The following is an 18,770-nucleotide window of genomic DNA, read 5'->3' on the forward strand; positions in this document are numbered from 1 at the left end:
GCCAAAGCCTATTCAGCAACCGTCGACCCTATTTCCTATCGGAACATTTTCATTTATAGGTTGAAGAGCTTTCATGTACTGAGAGTTATTAACGTAAGCTGTTTTGATTTTTTTTATCTGGTTAAGACATCAATAATCAGTTAGACAAACTATTAATACCTGTTCAATCACTGATGTAAGTATTCCATCTTTGAATTTATTTTCTTAATATTTTTAATACAGTAGAACCTTGTTTATCGTAAATAAAGGGGGGCGGAGCCACTTCGATTGACACGTTTTTCGGATGACACATGGTAAATATTTTCGGACGTTAAATGTCGAAATAAAAATGCATAAACTCTGTTAAGCAAAGGTACATACTGTATATTAACATTAAATGTTTACATAATGTCACTCATTACATGTTTTAATTCTCATATTATGGTCCGTATTGAATTGTACAATAAAGTCAAAGAAATATTAATATTTCTTTGACATTAATGTCACTCATTGTATAAAATCAGTGATTTTCGTCTGAATTTTCTTGGTGCAGCGTTATATCGTGCCACCGTTTAATTAACAGTACATCAGCTAGTGTAGATTCGTTGCTTTTTCAACAAAGCACAAAACAATCTAAAATAATGAAAGAATTTCTTTTGCAATGGGATAAGAAAAGCATTGGAACTACAGTATAAAACCGTAAGGCCGGTGGAACAACCTTGGGTGAAAGAAAAATATGAATGGAGAAGGGTCGCTGGACTTCCCTGGTTTCCTAACAGAAGCTGCAGTATGGTCCGAGCAGCAAACAAGATGAAACTCCCGCAACTGAAGCAATGTTAACCACAGTCTACATAATCTTCATGGCGAATAATACAGTAATAATAATAACAATAGTCCGACTGTGCTGTAGTGGTTAGTGCGATTAGCTGCTACCCCCAGAGGCCCGGGTTCAATTCCCAGCTCTCCCACAAAATTTAAAAAGTGGTACGAGGGTTGGAACAGGGTCCACTCAGCCTAGGGAGGTCAACTGAGTAGAGGTGGGTTCGATTCCCACCTCAGCTGTCCTGTAAGTGGTTTTCCGTGGTTTCCCACTTCTCCTCCAGGTACCTAACTTAAGGCCACAGCCTCATCCTTCCCTCTTTCTTGTCTATCCCTTCCAATCTTCCCATCCCCCACCAAGGCCCCTGTTCAGCATAGCAGGTGAGGCTGCCTGGGTGAGCTACTGGTCATCCTCCCCAGTTGTATCCCCTGACCCAATGTCGCACGCTCTAGAACACTGCCCTTGAGGCTGTAGAGGTAGGATCCCTCGCCGAGAACGAGGGGGGGAAAAACCAACCCTGGAGGGTAAACAGATTAAGAAGAAGAAGAAGAATGTAGTAATAGTAATAATTCATTCTTGTTCAAGAAAAAATGTATCATGGAACAAACTAGATGGTAAGAAAGTGTTTTGTTTAATGTTACACATGCATTCCGGTATAAGTCATGATATAAAAATAGGGTTCACCTAGTAGCTCTCAGCACATACAGCAAGAGAATTACAGTACTAATATCGACACGAAGAACAAGGGGGTAAACACAAAATATTAAAATATAATTTAGCCAGAGCATTTTGGTTAAGCTGGATTTCGGTTAAGCGAATTTCGGTTAAGTGGGGTTCTACTGTAATTTGCTTTATGTTGCATCGACGCAGGTAGGTCTTGAAATAATAAGAATACGTTATTTATCACATGTAACAGATAGGTCTTACGGTGACGATGGGATAAGAAAGGGCTAGGAGTGGGAAGGAAGCGACGGTAGCCTTAATTAAGGTACAGCCACAGTATTTGACTGGTTTGAAATTGGGAAACCATGGAAAACCATCTTCAGGGCTGCCAAGAGTGGGGTTTTGAGTTTTGAATGAAACAATGTTGATTTCTACCTCCAGCATATCAGATCAAGTCAGCTGTGTAATTATTTGTAAATTCTCACAAATATATTTGGAAAATGGTAATTGAAACACCACAAAGGAATCGATCATTCGTGTTGATATTGGAGATAATGGAATGATGCTGGTGAGGTATGTAAATGATACCAGTTTCAGGCCAATCGGATTGCTTATATATCCCTCACCCCCTCCTCCACCTGACTGATAACAGATGAACCAGTAGAGCTTTAGTTAACTTGTAGTCTTTGAGGTGTACTGTTGTGAAATGTTGACTTGTAAAACATGCCTCGCTGATGGGCATGATAAGGATATCAACAACTGTCACTGATTGAGAGGGCCAGAAATTTGTCTGCGTGAGGGTGGGTTATCTGTGCAGGCCGTAGCTGCACATGTTGGCCAAAATGCTTTTGTGGTACGAGTATGACAACAAATTAGGGGACCAACCCTTTGGATAACAGTGCACAAGGATTGCCACATCATTTGGATGTCCTGGACAGACCCCTGAGCAACAGCAGCAGAAATTTGAGCTACTGTGGTATACACATTGTGCAGCAAAAAGTTGTTAATCATTTGAGTTCAGCTGGCTAATGATCCTGTGTCCCAACAGCAACTGTTCCGCTGACCCTACAACATCGAATTGTGAGTTTGTCCTGGTGTCAGGGTTGGTCACACTTGTCTGAGGAATGACATAGTGTCGTCTTCAGTGATGAATTATGCTTTTGTTTTGGCTGCAATGATTGTTGCAGTTATGTTGGACAGCATACCAGGGGGAGAGGCTGCAATGATCTTAGACCTTGTGATCCATTTTATGAAGGATAGTGGTCCATTTTACCGTTCTTAACAGTAAAATGTTGGAGTAGGGTGGGGCTATTCTGCTCATTTCAAATAAAAGAAACATTCATTACTCTAATATGGGACCCACAACAAAACGCACCTTATTACATATACAGGGTCCGCCAGAAAAATGTATACACTTTTTACGGAACAAAAACTATTTATTGTGTGTTTCTTTACATTTACATTTTGATTACACATGTAGTACTGTCTTCAGTTAAACATATGGTTACATGAGATGTTCAAAATGTTCACCGTTGGCTGCCAGACACATAGCAGAACGATGAGCGGTCGCTGCAACTACGTCCGTCAATGTTTGAATGGGGATCTCTGCACATGCTGCTGTAATCTCCTGGCAAAGGGCCTCCATCTTGCGTGGCTTACGTCGATAGACTTGATTTTTCACAGTTCCCCACAAGTAAAAGTCCATAGGGGTAAGTTCTGGCGACCGTGGGGCGAACTCAATGGACCCTCGTCGTCCAATCCAATGTCCCGGCAGTTTGTCGTCCAGGAAAGCTCGTACTGCTACATGGTAGTGTGGTGGTGCCCCGTCCTGTTGGTAGAAGACTACATCGGCTCCATAAAGCGCACGTACAGCTGGTAAAATTAATGTGCGTAACATTTCCAAGTACACTGCTCCAGTGACAGTACCATCAAAGAAAAAGGGTCCTAGTAAGCCCCTCGACGACAGTCCACACCAGACATTAACCCCTGGTAGATTGACCGCCTTGTCCACATGAACATGCGGATTTTCCGGAGCCCAGTAGACACAGTTATGTCGATTCACTGTCCCATTAAGTTTAAACTGGGCTTCATCAGACCACACTAACTTCGTCAGAAATTGTTCATCTTGGGTTACCATTTGCTGATACCATTCGCAAAATTGCATTCGACGATCGGGATCGTCCTCATTAAGCGCATGCAGTAATCGTGGGATGTAAACTTTCCACTTAGCTGTTTTCAAAATTCATCGTACACTTGTACTGCTAATCCCCACTTCCCATGCACATTGCGTAGCAGACTTCTGTGGAGAATTAGCAAAACTTTCCAACACCCACGTCATGAAATCATGAGCCGACGAAGCAGGCCTGGTAGCTGTGCGCGTTCTTCCCAATCTTCCTTTGTGAATATCACAAATTGTTCCATGCGTCTCAAACTTCCCAGTAATGCGTTTAATTGTTAGGCGTGTTGGCGGTTCTGTTTCAAACTCCCTCCTCCACTGACGTTGCACTTCAACGGCATTATCAAACCTGATAAACCACTTCTACATGTACTTTCGTTGCTCGAACGTCTAGCGTGCTCCAGCCATTTTGTTTTCCCACTATCGTGATGCAAGTACCGACATCTGTTGAGCGAAAGTCCATACTACAACATTTAAAAACAATGATAACAGTTGACAATATCCATATATCGATATCGTCTAACAAAGAGTGTATACATTTTTCTGGCGGACTCTGTATATATATTGGAAAAATACTGGTATTACAATGTACAGGCTGGTCAAATTAAAATATGAATCAAGGCGAAAGTTAGATATTACACCATTAGTTTGGCTATTACGCCCAAGCGTGAGGCTATCCCACTCACAGAACGTAATGTCTTTCTCAAAGGCATTTGCCACAAGTGATGTCTATCCTTCCTGTAACACCAACACCCACGTCATGAAATCATGTTCCACAGTCTAGGCATTGTATGAAACCACCCTTTGATATGACTGACAAGGGAGTTAGCACAAGTTGGGATAGCAATTGCAGTTGAGTTGTGGTTTGTACATTCATGTTAAAAAAAAAAACAGAGCACCTTAAAAGACTAGAGATAGGAAGTTCATATTCACAGGACACGTTCATTAGTATGTTCTGCAGAAATGAATAGCATTTCAGTCACCTAGGTTCAGTATGTGTTCTGTTGCCTAGTAGGCAGTGTGTCCTCCATGGGCACTGATAACTTGTTCCGTGGGTGATGACATTGACGTGTATAAGGCGCGAATGTCATCCTGGGGTATAGCCATCCATGCTGCATTCACCTGGTTCCACAGTTCATCTTTTGTGGTTAGCATTGGGTCACAGCGCCGCACCTGTCGTTTCACCATATCCCACACAGTTTTGATTGGCGACAAGTCCGGTGATCGGGCGGGCCATGGCAACAGTCTGACATCCTGTGAGAACAAGAAGGCATGTGTTCGTGCAGCTACATGTGGTGGCGCATTGTCCTGCTGAAATATGCCATCTGGAGTGTCGTGCAGAAAGGGTATGGCTACAGGTCACATTATGTCATTCACGTAGATCAAACTGGTCACAATGCCCTGGACTCGCACCAACTGTGATTTGTGGTTGTACCCAAAAGCACCTCACACCATAAGGCCTTGAGTTGGTGCTGTATGTATTGTGCGAATGCAGTCAGTGTGATGCCTCTCCCCCGACTGCGGCGAACCAAAATGCGGCCATCATTTTCAAACAAACAGAATCTGTATTTGTCCAAAAACACTATCTGCTGCTATTCCTGTCTTCAGTGACATTGTTCCATACACCATTGCAGTCTAGCATGTTTATGCACATTAGTCAAATGTAGGCAGAGAAGTGGACGACGCGCCGGTAACCCAGACCATAATAAACGGCAACGGACTGTCACTCCCGATAGTTTACGATGTGTTACACTGTTCCACTGTTGCGCCAGAGCCGAGGAGGACACAGATCTGTTCTGCAATGCCATTCTGATGAGGTGTCGATCTTCTCGGCGGGTGGTCTGGGTGGTGCGACCAGGCCCATCTCGTCGTGTTCTACGGCCTTCTGTGAACCATTCTGTACACCCCCTTTGCACTGCCGACACACTTCGTCCACACGAGCAGCAATTTCCCAGATGAATGCATCACGTTCTTTCATGCCAATATTGCGCCCTCTTTCAATCTCATTCATTTGACGGTACGGTTCTCGTATACGTCTGCGAGGCATCTTGTACGTCTGCTCAGGGCACACTGATCCATTACCTTTGGTTTATAGCAACAACGAGAGCCACAGGCACATTTTGCCAGTCGGTGGTGGTGTGCCGAGATATCGATGTGGACCTTGAACCTGAGGGTCGAAATGGTTCCAATGCTAATAATTTCTTCAGAACATACTAATGCACATGTCCTGTGAATATGAACTTCGTATCTTTAGTCAGGTGTTCTGGTTTTTATGAACATGCGTGTATGAATATGTTTGATTTGCTGATTACAAAAATGCATAACTAAGTGCCATTGCCAATTACACTATGAAGATTCTATATTCCACTCACAATGGACTGTACCTAACCTGATATCATGACTGTAGTAACTTTTCTCATTGTAAACATTTTTTCTCTAGCTAATGCAGTTATTTGCAGTGTATGCTATGCTATGGTCAACACACACCGCGCCATACCAAAGGTCACCTGACGTAGTGTTCGATGTGACATCTAGGGGAACTGGACAGACACGACGCATAAGAGCAAGGAAACCAGTATAATAGTGACCCCAGTCTGTGTTGCATCAACCTCGGCAGTTAATCTGTCTGTTGTGGTGTGACTGATTTCATAGCAAGTCACAGTACTCTCACTGTCAACATATCCGTGTGATAATGAATCCTGCAAACATAGTGAGCACGATTGTTAGCCATTACAAACACAAAAGAAGATCCAATGAAATTACTGTAAAGGAGAGAAATGCAGCTGCATTCACAATCACTGTGATAGATGAAACAGTGGCAACCAATGGTAATAATATACATCACAAAAATACAATAGGCTATATTGAAGATTATGAATACGCAGAAGAAGACTTCTCTGATTGTGAAAAAATTGCGGATGATCCAGAACCAGTCAGTGAAAAAGATTTGTTTAGAAGTGATGGAAGCCAGACATCTGCTTATCTGCCAATTTCACTGAAGAGGAAGAAGTGGGATGATATACTGTATCTTTTCAAAAGTCAAAGGAGATAATTGCATTCCAGGATTCTGGGAAAACTAAAACATTAAGCTTCATTACAATACAGAAATGATATTGTATGGTGCAAGACATACATCATCTACGATATTTATGTCGCGTGGTAGAGAGGGGAGAAAGGCCATTGCTCAAAACTTAAAGTGCTTGACGATAATGTAGCTGAAAAATTCAGGTTGGTGAAAACCGTTCTAGGCGCTAATGTTCATGACAGGGATATTTGTGCTTGGGGTTGGGAAAAGGTGTGAGAAATAGGACTGACTCGATTTACTGGATCTGTCCATGGATGAGTTGCAAGGTTTAAACAGAGACACTTGGCTCACTGGCAATAACAAAATGTGTAACCACTAAAACCTGGAATACGGATGGTAACGTGAATGAAAGATGTGACGAGTTTCGCAATGAGGTAATATCCTTAATGAACACTATGGAACGTATACAGGTTTATAATACCGATCAAAGTGGTATATGAAAGAACTTCACTCATTGCTAACTTTGCATTTCAAGGGAGAAAAGTCGTTAAGAAGTTCCCGCTAGGGGCTTTACGTCGCACCGACACAGATAGGTCTTATGGCGACGATGGGATGGGAAAAGCCTAGGAGTTGGAAGGAAGCGGCCGTGGCCTTAATTAAGGTACAGCCCCAGCATTTGCCTGGTGTGAAAATGGGAAACCACGGAAAACCATCTTCAGGGCTGCCGATAGTGGGATTCGAACCTACTATCTCCCGGATGCAAGCTCACAGCCGCGCTCCTCTACGCGCACGGCCAACTCGCCCGGTGTTAAGAAGTTCGATGCGGAGTGATCATGCAACAACTCATTCTTACACCATTCAACCCTTTATGTCGGCAAGTGGATATGTGTTTCTAAGTATGCTGGTAATTTACCAGAAACCTATAGGTTAGTTTGGAGTGCGAGTAGTGCAACACATGCTGAAATCGCAAAATCTGATTCAAGTTTCCTCGAAGTCCAGCCTAATCATGAAACAAATCCTGACTCATTTCTTTCAAGATGTCTACTTCCCATATGCAACAAAGGAGTCTCTTCTTCTGGTTGATTCGCTCGTACATATCATGACAGAACTCATATCGGTGCTATCCGACCTCAAAACATGGTGTATACAGTCATGACCATCCCTCCTGGGTGCACACCTTACATTCAGCAACTTGATGTACTATACTTACGACAGTTCAAGGTGGTGCTGAAGCGGATTGAAGATTACAGGTGTGAACTGACAGTCATTAAGGGTTTAACTTTCATTGCTGATGTGTAATCTACACAATCAGTTCTGATCTCCAGTCTTCGCAGACTTTGTTCGGTACTCGTGGACTGTAGCTGTATATGATGACTTCAGAGCAGAGAGGTTTAAAACACCGCCCGAATATATTTTTGATGTTTAGAACCAGTGTGACTCGGAAAACTGCTTAATGCAGGTATTCATGAAGTTCTTTTACTGTGATACGCAGCTCTGTTTCCGGCACTTTATACTCTGTGGACATGTTCAACCTCCTAATCTTTTGCCACTTTTTGCAATTGCAATTGCGATTGCGACTTGCGCTAACTCCCTTGTAAGCATCATCATCAAACTGCAAGTCTCAGACAAACGATAGATCTAGTAGCAGAGAGACTAATGGTCACTCTGAACACAAAGGGAGATGTCACATGCACAAAGTGGCTGCTCACTACAACTTCTGCTTGTTTTGGGCAGGAAGGCCTCGCAGGCGGAATAGCCCTGCACTACCCTATTCTAGTTAATTTTCAACTTTTATTTTATTTATGGAATTATTTTAATCTACATTTCACTTTTAGTCTTTTGTCTTATAACTTTGTTTGTTTTCTTTAATCCACCTGGTTTATGCCTTAAATTTGATTTTAGCTTCAATTTTTGTTTATAACCCATACAAGTTTTACTCTTTAAGGTAATGCCTTATTGAATTATGTTACTTTTTAATTAATATTTTTAAACTGCTAAATTGGAAATCCAGAACAGAGTCACAAAAAGTTCCACGTTCTTCTATCAGGTACGAAATCTAGTGTGGGACAAAGCAGTTCCCATAAAAGCCAAACAATGTTCAAATCTTACCTCCTGCCAATCATGACATATGGGTTGGAGACCTGTGTGTTATTGAAAAGAGACATCAGCAAACTGCAAGCATGTGAAATGAAATTTTTACAATCTGCTATGCAAACAACAAGAAGAGACAGAATTAGAAATGAGTGCATTAGAAATTACATGCAAGTGACCTGTACGATGGAAGAAAGACTACGCATTGCACAGTTGAATTGGTTTGGGCATATTGATGCAAGTGCGATATACAGATATAACTTGAAAAAAATATTCTCTCACCCATGGGCAACTAATGCAGATATCGAGCTCAAATTATTATTATTATTATTATTATTATTATTATTATTATTATTATTATTATTATTATTATTATTATTATTATTATTATTTTACAATTATGATGATTATTATTACTTGTATGTTTAGTGTTACATCCATTTAGTATTATTATGATTATTATTATTGTTATTGTTATTATTATTATTATTATTATTATTATTATTATTATTATTAGTATTAGTATTACATCATATGTACATACGTCCGACTCGTTGGCTGAATGGTCAGCGTACTGGCCTTCGGTTCAGAGGGTCCCGGGTTCGATTCCCGGCCGGGTCGGGGATTTTAATCTTAATTGTTTAATTCCAATGGCCCGGGGGCTGGGTGTTTGTGCTGTCCCCAACATCCCTGCAACTCACACACCACACATAACACTATCCTCCTCCACAGTAACACGCAGTTACCTACAAATGGCAGATGCTGCCCACCCTCATCGGAGGGTAGCCACATGAAATTATTATTATATATGTACATACAATATGATCGCGCTGTTTGTGAGGTTATGCCATGGAACATGTGTTATACATAAATATTCATGAGAGTTCAGTTAATGTAAATACCTGTAAATTAATATTGTAATATTCTTACCTGTATATAAAAATTGTAATCCATAATTGTGAAACACACTGTAACTTCCAGAATGGTAATAGGCACTAGAACGATTGGGAATATTCTGTACATTATAACATGTGTATTAGGCACTCTAGAATTTTCAAGAAGGTAGTTTTTTTTGGTAATGCATCTTTCTGGAAGCCTGGCCAGGATATATATAAAAAGACGATCTTGACAGTGAAGTTAGTTATTGTTTGGAAGTTATTGGTTGGAGAGTTATTATGGTGTAGCAAGATTATATCTTGTGTTGACATGCAGTGTTGTAGTCTCCATATTGATGTGTCAGGCATTTGTCATTTGTTAAAATGGTGGTTTGTGATGTGTTTTGTTTTGACAACAGTGATTAAGGTTATGTGTGTGTTTAATCTGCAAATACATGTAAATAAAATAATTGTACCAACTGACAGCTTCTCATGTGCGTCTCTGTGGATACATTAACTGGCGACCGTGACAGGATGTAAAAATTTACGAGTGAATACGAGTGTAGTAGATCATAATGCAAGTCATACTAGAGAATATGTCACTCAAACAGCTCAAAGATGAACTTACCAAGAGGAATCTCCCGATGAACGGGAAGAAGAAATCGCTACAGGCGCGACTACGGGAGGATCTTATGGAGAAGGGAGAAGATTTTGAAAAGTTTTTCATCGAAGTCAACAAAGATGCCGACGAAACATTGGAAGATGAGGTAAATATTCCCAAAATGTGTTCTAACATAATGACTATGATGCAGGCACTCGGTGACAAAATTTCAGACATAAATGACAAACTTTCAGGCAATATTTCAGAAGAAATTTCTCAAGCTAACTCAGTTTTAACCAGACAGATAGCACAAGTTGCGCACAGGTCTACAATGTAGAACAGGGCCCAGAATCGAAAATTTCAACTGTAAATGAAAAAATTTAATCGCAAATTAGCGACGTCACCAATCGATTAACGCAGTAGATATAGGACATCAGGTCAATACTGGGACAGGTTGACCAGATCGATAGTAGAGTAAGCCAGCTGGAAGGGGGATATCTTGGACCTCAAAGAGGGGGTGGAAATCCAGGTTTCTGCCATAAAACAACGGGTTGAAGGGAGGATTTCTAACATTGAAGGAAAGTTTGAAAGCCGTATATCTGCCGTCAAGGGAAATCGTGGGAGCCGTATTTCTGCTGTTGAAGGAATGATAGAGAACCGGATTTCGACCATCAAGGGAGATGTGCAGTATATAAGGGGAAGCATCCTTCACGCAGTAGAAAATAGATTGACTCAAACAGGACATATCGCCACACCTCTAACCCCCTCAAACCTAACTGGCAATACATGTAAATAAATTAATTGTACCAACTGACAGCATCTTGTGTGCATCTGTGTGGATATATTAATGTGCATTGGATGGAAGAGACTAGAACCCCCAGACAATACTTAGAAATGACAGTACCTGGAAGGAGACCTGTTGGACGTCCCAGATGAAGGTGTCTGGACCAAATAAATGCAGACCTTATAGAGAAAGGAACAACACTGCAGGATATGAAAGGAGAGGAACTCTATAATGACAGGAACCGATGGAGGCATATTGTCCACAAAAGTCCTACCCGGCCCGCTAGAAGAATACCCAGATGATGATGATGCTGATGATGATGAATCTTTTTATGGAAAATTGAACATTGTGTATCAGATCCAGTGCTTATTTTAAGTTCATATGCACTTTCATCTTATTCAGTGGCTAAATTTTAATTTACAATTTCTTTTCATGCCTGACTGATGGCCTGGATATTAGGCCCCTTAAAATTACATCATATTGTCTTTTGAGGCATGTGGGACCAACACATAGGATGTTGTAGACACACCCCTTTGTGATGTAGTAACTGTTTAATTGAATTTCCTGTAAATTAAGATGTTTAAGTTAGGTTGCAAAGAAATCATAATCTGTGCTGGAAAATAATCAAAGCTATTTTTTACATGTTTAGAAAGTTTTAAAATGACTAAAAACTACTGCTGTTGAAAGGAAATATTAAAAAGCGTGAACTTTCTTGAGGAGGTTGTATTGGATTGATTTAAACATCGCTTTGGTCTTGAAATTCACAAGGAAATCATGCATTCTTACTGTAAGCGTTTGTAAGGGGAATTGTAGTCCCATTGCACTGAAGTTTCAGAGTTTTAGGGAATGTTTTAAAATAGTACTTTTACTTATTTTTCTTAACTACTTTCATTAAAGATAAAATAGTCATCACGTTATCGTTTGTAATTGGAGCAAACAATAGTAGTCACTCTGCAGTTCACCCAGGGGCTCATACTTGCGAGGATGGAATGGTAACAAAGGGATTGCATATGAACCTGACATCACTTCCATTTTACTCATGCCAGGCTTCTCTCTTCTCTCCTTCCTATTTGGTCAACTCCTGTTCTCTTCTGACACCGATCCATACCTGCCAACTTATACAGTTTATCCATAAAATTTACGGAAATTGCAGCATTTTACGGTTTTACGAATGGACGATGTTATTATACGACTTCACAGACAAATATTTGAAACGTTAACATTCGATAATCACCCCACTTCCATACAGGTGATTGTTTGCGTGGATCGAAGGCAAGTCCATGATAGTCGACAACTTATTCTTTGATATGATTGATACTTTTAACCGTGTGATGTTTGTGTCGTCATTGGAATTTAATTTAAAGCCGCGATAACAGTTCTTCCATGTGAATCTTAGGTGTCGACAGGATTTGCTCTGCAAATTCTTTGTTCTGCTCCGTTCGCTTGTTGTGATTTAACCCATATTCTTTGACCATCTGAGTGTTCTTTGTTCACGAAGTTGTCATTCCTTGAATGTTTTGGCTTTTAACCCAAGAACTGCGGACCGTCTCTCTGACAGACGGTGTGACTGTTTCTCAACTACGATTGTCTGTCTGTCTGACAGACGGTCGGGAAAATCATCATAGTTCGTAAGAATCTCAAGAGATGGCAGGAGTAGTATGTTTTCCTGCTAGTTGGAAGGTTTATCTTTTGAAACTATTTTTGAGTCACAAATATCATTTGTTTGGAAGGAAGACACTATTTTATCTTTACACTTGAAGTTATCGGTTAAGCAACATGGCGGCTGTTTATGTTGACGATAATGAAATTGAAAGACTTATTTATGATGACATGGATAGTGATGATGATTATTGTGTGGAGGATAATGTGGAGAGTTCATCAGATGACGAAATTGAAAATGAAATTGTGAGTGCAGCGGGTAGATTTTCACAGGGTGTCCCAAAATCCAGTGACGTGCATGTTGATGAGCTTCCAGGTTCTACAACAGGTTTTCAGGCGACTGATAATGTAAGTATTGAAGGCGTGAGTGTGAATTGGTGTGATGTGGAAACTCCAGAAAGTGAATTCCCTGGAAAAAGTGTCTCATTTACTGTTCACCACCCAGGACCCAGAAATATGCCTTCCCATAATGCAGCCCCAATCTTGTACTTCTTTCTGTTTTTTAACCTTGGGTTCTGGAGATTATTAGTGCAAGAGACTAATCGTTATGCCAGACAATACATTCATAAGTTAGGTGTTCTACAGAAGCACAGTCAATTTCGTCCATGGCCAGATGGTGGTATTGGGATGGCAGATTTAAAACGTTTTATTGGCCTAGTAATAAATATGGGTCTTGTGAAGAAAAAGAACCTGTCAAGTTATTGATCAACTCAGCACCCTAGTCAAGACGCACCCTTCTTTAGAAAAGTGATGGCAAGGGATACCTTCTTACTAATAAACAGATTTTTCCATATTGTGGACAACACATGCAGCAAGAAACTAGGTGACCCGGATTATGATCCCCTCTTCAAGGTTAGGCCAGCCATTGACCACTTCAATTTTTGTTTTAAAAATCACTGTGTTCCAGGGAAAACACTCAGTATTGATGAGACATTAGTTGGTACTAAAAACAGAACTCATCTGATTCAGTATCTGCCAAACAAGCATCACCACCAGTGGGGGATTAAACTTTTCAAGGTGTGTGAACCAGTTTTCACATATACAATGCAGTTCAGTGTTTATTCACCTGTAAAGTCTGGAGGTTCTGCACCAAGTGGTAATGGATTGGGGTATGATGTAGTTTTCAGTTTACTGAACAGTATTGGAAATATATTTTGGAAGGGGTACCATATTGTTGTAGACAACCGGTATACTTCTGTTGACCTGGCATTAGCTCTTTGGGAAAAGAACACCCTTTTTACCGGTACTGTTCGCAGTAATAGAAAAAATCTTCCTCCCGGAATAAACTCTTTAAAATTAGATCCTGAACAAACTGTATACAAAAGAAGTGGTCCTTTGCTGTTCACTGCATGGAGAGAGAAAAAATCTCAGAAAAATTTGTTATCAGTTCTCTCTACAGCATGCCCGGCTATCAACCACAAGGTGAAACGTAGATCTTCGAAGGGGAGGGAAATTGATATGCCAGTTGTAGTGACAGAACATACGAAGGGGACGAGGAGTATTGATGTGTCTGATCAGAAAATTGATCATGTGTCAGCTGAACGAGCTAGCCATAGGAATTGGTACAACCTTTTTTTCATTTCATATTGTTGACATGGCCATCTTCAATGTCTATATTCTATATACACAGAATACAGATGAAGATAAACTAATATCAAGGTATGACTTTATTGTGAACATTCTGGAATCTCTGTGTGCTGCTGAAGAAGTTCAAAACATGCCAGCTTCCGGCAACACCTCTCACACTATAGAGAAACTTCCCAATAATCGTCAGCGCAGGTGTGTTGTATGCAATTCTCCTGGAAATAAAAAAGTGAAAAGGTCCAACTATGGCTGCTTTGGATGTGATGTTGGTGTATGTGTGAACTGTTACAAGGACTTGGATCACAACACCAAAAAGAGGAGGGTGTGAAGACTTTAGTCCACCATGCTGGTATTTCTGAAAAATTTTGAGGTAAATCTTTTATTTTTTCAAAAGGGAACTAATGGCTTAGAGTTAATGCTATGGATCTCGATCACAAGCTTATAGTGCACAAATTACATAAATAATATTTTCATTCACATCAACTAATTATTTCTGCAACTTTTAGGCCAGGATTTTTAAACATTTTTGTAATTGGTAAAACTTTTTAATATATTTTTTACAGTATAACCCATTATTATTAATTAAATCTTTTTGTCTCTTGCGTCAACGTTTAATGCTACTTCTAAGCTTTAAAATGGTATACAATATATGTATATTATGACTTATTTGTGGCTACAAATAATTTTTTATAAAATGTCTGTAATACAGTAACTTTACCCACAGCATTTGAGGTAAAATCCTGCAGCAGTACTAAGGTTAAAGGTTGTGACATACCTTTTAATTAAGTGTTCTAGTTTTTGTGTTATAACTCTGTGCTTCGCAGTTTCCTGTATTCCTTGGACTAATTACATTCGTTCCACATGTGTGTGTGTTTTTTATCATGTGCATATTCTTAGTTCACGAGGTTGGCATTGTGTTCATTTTATGGTTAAAGACTTTGTGTGCTTTGATGTGTTCTAATGAAGTGTTTGAATGCCTTGAGTGTTTGTTATAATTTTATGTGACATTCAGTGATCCAGGTTCCTTTTGATGTTTCAGTAGATATCCAGACATTTGTTCTCGGACATTTTCATATGCTATATTCGTATTATAGGATTCACGAATAAATCCAGCAAGAAACAGTACTTCCCGACATTTAAAGAATCATATTCTGTTGATTTTCCATGCATACTAAAATCATGAAAGGTAAGAAAATTTGCCTTTTGCATGGAATGTGAGTGTGTGTATTAATATTGCACATGGTGGAAGAAACAATTTAAGTAATCATGTGAAGTGTGAAAAACACATAAGTTATGTTACATCGAAGGAAGATAACAAGAAAATGAACACTATTTTTGCCAAGTCTGGAAAAGTTGACAGTGACGTAATTAGGGCTGAGTGTCTGTTTACTTCCTTTTGGGTGGAACACTATGTGCCCTTAAGTGTGGCTGATCATGCTGGTGCTTTATTTAAGACTAGCAAGATACCCGTGCTTCGCTACGGTATTATACTGAAATTTATAATTAAATGTTGTTTTTGATATATAATCAGCCGAAATTCGCGATCTGAATCGTTTTCTGCGAGAATCCGCCATAATTCGTGATCTGACTCGTTTTCTAATATATTATGGCACGTTTCCTCCCATTTTTCAATCTTTATTTCCAGCAATCGATTTCGTACTTCCCAGGCTAGGTCCAGGTATTCCACCCTGTCAGTTGGGTCCCTAAATCTTTGCCATCTTTTCTTATAAGCATTTTTAATATGGAACCAATCCTTCAGGAGATCCGGCGTGGTGTCGTCTTGGGTGCCTTGGCGGTACTGAACACGCGGCCAGACTGCATTCTTAGTCATTACCCGTCCAGGACCCGTTTCCACCGCGGTCCGCACATCTGACGACGGTCCAGAACATTATTATTATTATTATTATTATTATTATTATTATTATTATTATTATTATTATTATTATTATTATTATTATTATTATAGATGTTCTGGACCCCACAGCAAGATGCAAGACCGCTACTTGGCGGTAAATTACATCTGCTGCCATTGTTATTGTTGAGAATATGACCAGCACCAATGTCGCGCGTAGGCAAGTGTGCAGGATTTCTGGCGATACGAATGACATACTTCCGTTCATTATTGACCTTATTATAGAGGTGAACAATTGGATGGTCAATCTCATTCCTATCGTTTATTTCAAATGTGTTTAAATTTTTATTCATATGCCAGGAGAATCTACTGTAATATAAGAACGTTCTCCGAAGGAAAAGTTGGCTGTTGAAAACGAACCCAGGAAAGATTAAAAAGATCGGTTTATGATCAGAATAAGTACATCGAAAATATACAGCCTGTTTCCAGTCATTCGACAGGGTCAGGAATGGAATGAATAAAGCCCCATCTAGCGGCGACAGTAGGAATTGTGCCGGCTGCCGAAGCACTCCTCTGGGGCAATGATCGATGAATGACAAATGAAATGAAATATTGGACAGTGTTGCTGGAATGAATGATGACAGGGAAAAGCGAAGTATCCGGAGAAAAACCTGTCCCGCCTCCGTTTTGTCCAGCACGAATGTCACATGGAGTGACCGGGATTTCATCCACGGAACCCAGCTGTGTGAGGCCGGCGCGCTGCCGCCTGAGCAACGGAGGCTCCTTATAAGTACATTATGAACAGCAAAATCAATTGGTCTCACCTCCTTTTACACCCCACCGCCGTTATGTTTATTTACCCCCCGCCCCCCAAAAAATAAGAGAAGGAGTGTTTCTTTATGTTTAAAGGAGATTCCAAACCCCAATGTTCACGTCTATTACCTTGAGTTTTGAGATATAAGTATCCCCATAAAAATAAATCGCTTTTTTTACTTCCTTTCACACTTCTCCCCCCCCCCCCTAAGTGAATTTTCCGGCAAAAAATACTTGTTTCTTTAATAGTAAAGGATCTTCTAAATAGCAATTATCACGACTCTAACTTCTTCAGTTTTTGATTTATGTGTCGTCATGAAAGGAATTCAACTCCTTTCCACTCCCGCACCCCAAGATGGTTTCCCCTACAAAACGCGTATTTCTTTGTTTTTAAAGGAGATCAAAATACCAATTTTCACGTCCGTAACAACTTTAGTTTTTATTAGACGTATGTATTCTCATAGAATTAAGTCAATTAATTTTAGAATTCTTCCCCCCCCCCCTTTCATTGGATTTTCCGAGAATACGCTTTTCTTTATCTTTAAAGGAGATCCCATAAACAAATTTTTAGTTCTGTAATATATTCAGTTTCTGAGATATATGTATCCTCATTAAAGGCATTCAACCCACTATTCACCCTTTTACACCCCTCCTATTGGGATTTACAGAAAACGAAAAAATACTTATTCCTTTACTTTTAAAGGAGATTCTAAATACCAATTTTTACATCTGTAAACTTATAAAGTTTTAAGATATAGACACAATCATTTTAAAAATTCACCCCCCTTTTCACCCCCCATTATCCGGATTTTTTAAAAACGAAAATATACCTATTTCCTTATTTTTAAAGTGGATCCCCAATACCAAATTTCAGGTCTGTAATATCTTCAGGTTCTGAAATATAAGTAGCCTCGTTAAAGGCATTCAACCTCTTTTTCACCCTTTTCCATCCTTCCTATCGGGATTTTCCGAAAACAAAAAAAAACGTGTTCCTTTATTTTTAAAGGAGATTCTAAATACCATATTTTACATCTATAAACTTTAAAGGTTTTGAGATATAGATACACTCATTTTAAAAAGTCACCCCCCTTTACACCCCCATTATTTGGATTTTCCAAAAACAAAAAAATACGTGTTTCTTTATTTTTAAAAGAGATCAAAGGTACCAATTTTCAGGTCTGTAATATCTTCAGTTTCTGAGATATAAGTATCCTCATTAAAGGCATTCAATCCATTTTCACCCCTTTTCACCCCTCCTATTGGGATTTTCCGAAAACAAAAAAATACGTGTTTTTTTATTTTTAATGAAGATTCTAAATACCTATTTTTACATCTGTAAACTTTAAAAGTTTTGAGATATAGATGCACTGTTTTTAAAAATTCACCCCCCTTTTCACCCTCGCATTAATTGGATTTTCCAAAAACAAAAAAAGTGTTTCTTTATTTTTAAAAGAGATCAAAAGTACTAATTTTCAGGTCTGTAATATCTTCAGTTTCTGAGATATAAGTACCGGTATTCTGATTAAAGGCATTCAACCCCCATTTTTTACCGTTTTTCACCCTCCTATTGGGATTTTCTGAAAACAAAAAAATACGTATTTCCTTATTTTTAAAGGAGATTCTAAATACCAATTTTTACATCTGTAAACTTTCAAAGTTTTGAGATATAGATACACTCATTTTAAAATTCCAACCCCCTTTTCACCCCCTTAGCGAGGGAATATCCAAAAATCCTTTCTTAGCGAGCACCTACATCTTAATATGAATCTATGTCCAAAATTTCATTTCTTGATGTCCAGTAGTTTTGGCTCGGCGATGATGAATCAGTCAGTCAGTCAGTCAGTCAGT

At 39.5% G+C, this 18,770-nt stretch overlaps 1 protein-coding gene across 4 annotated transcripts in view; it reads left to right on the forward strand.

The window, feature by feature from the left end:
• Positions 1-18,770, forward strand: part of cmb (combover) — a 522,232-nt gene that overhangs the window by 65,307 nt on the left and 438,155 nt on the right. The window lies entirely within an intron of this gene.

The sequence above is a fragment of the Anabrus simplex genome, chromosome 2, assembly GCF_040414725.1.
Source record: "Anabrus simplex isolate iqAnaSimp1 chromosome 2, ASM4041472v1, whole genome shotgun sequence".
Lineage (NCBI taxonomy): Eukaryota > Metazoa > Arthropoda > Insecta > Orthoptera > Tettigoniidae > Anabrus > Anabrus simplex.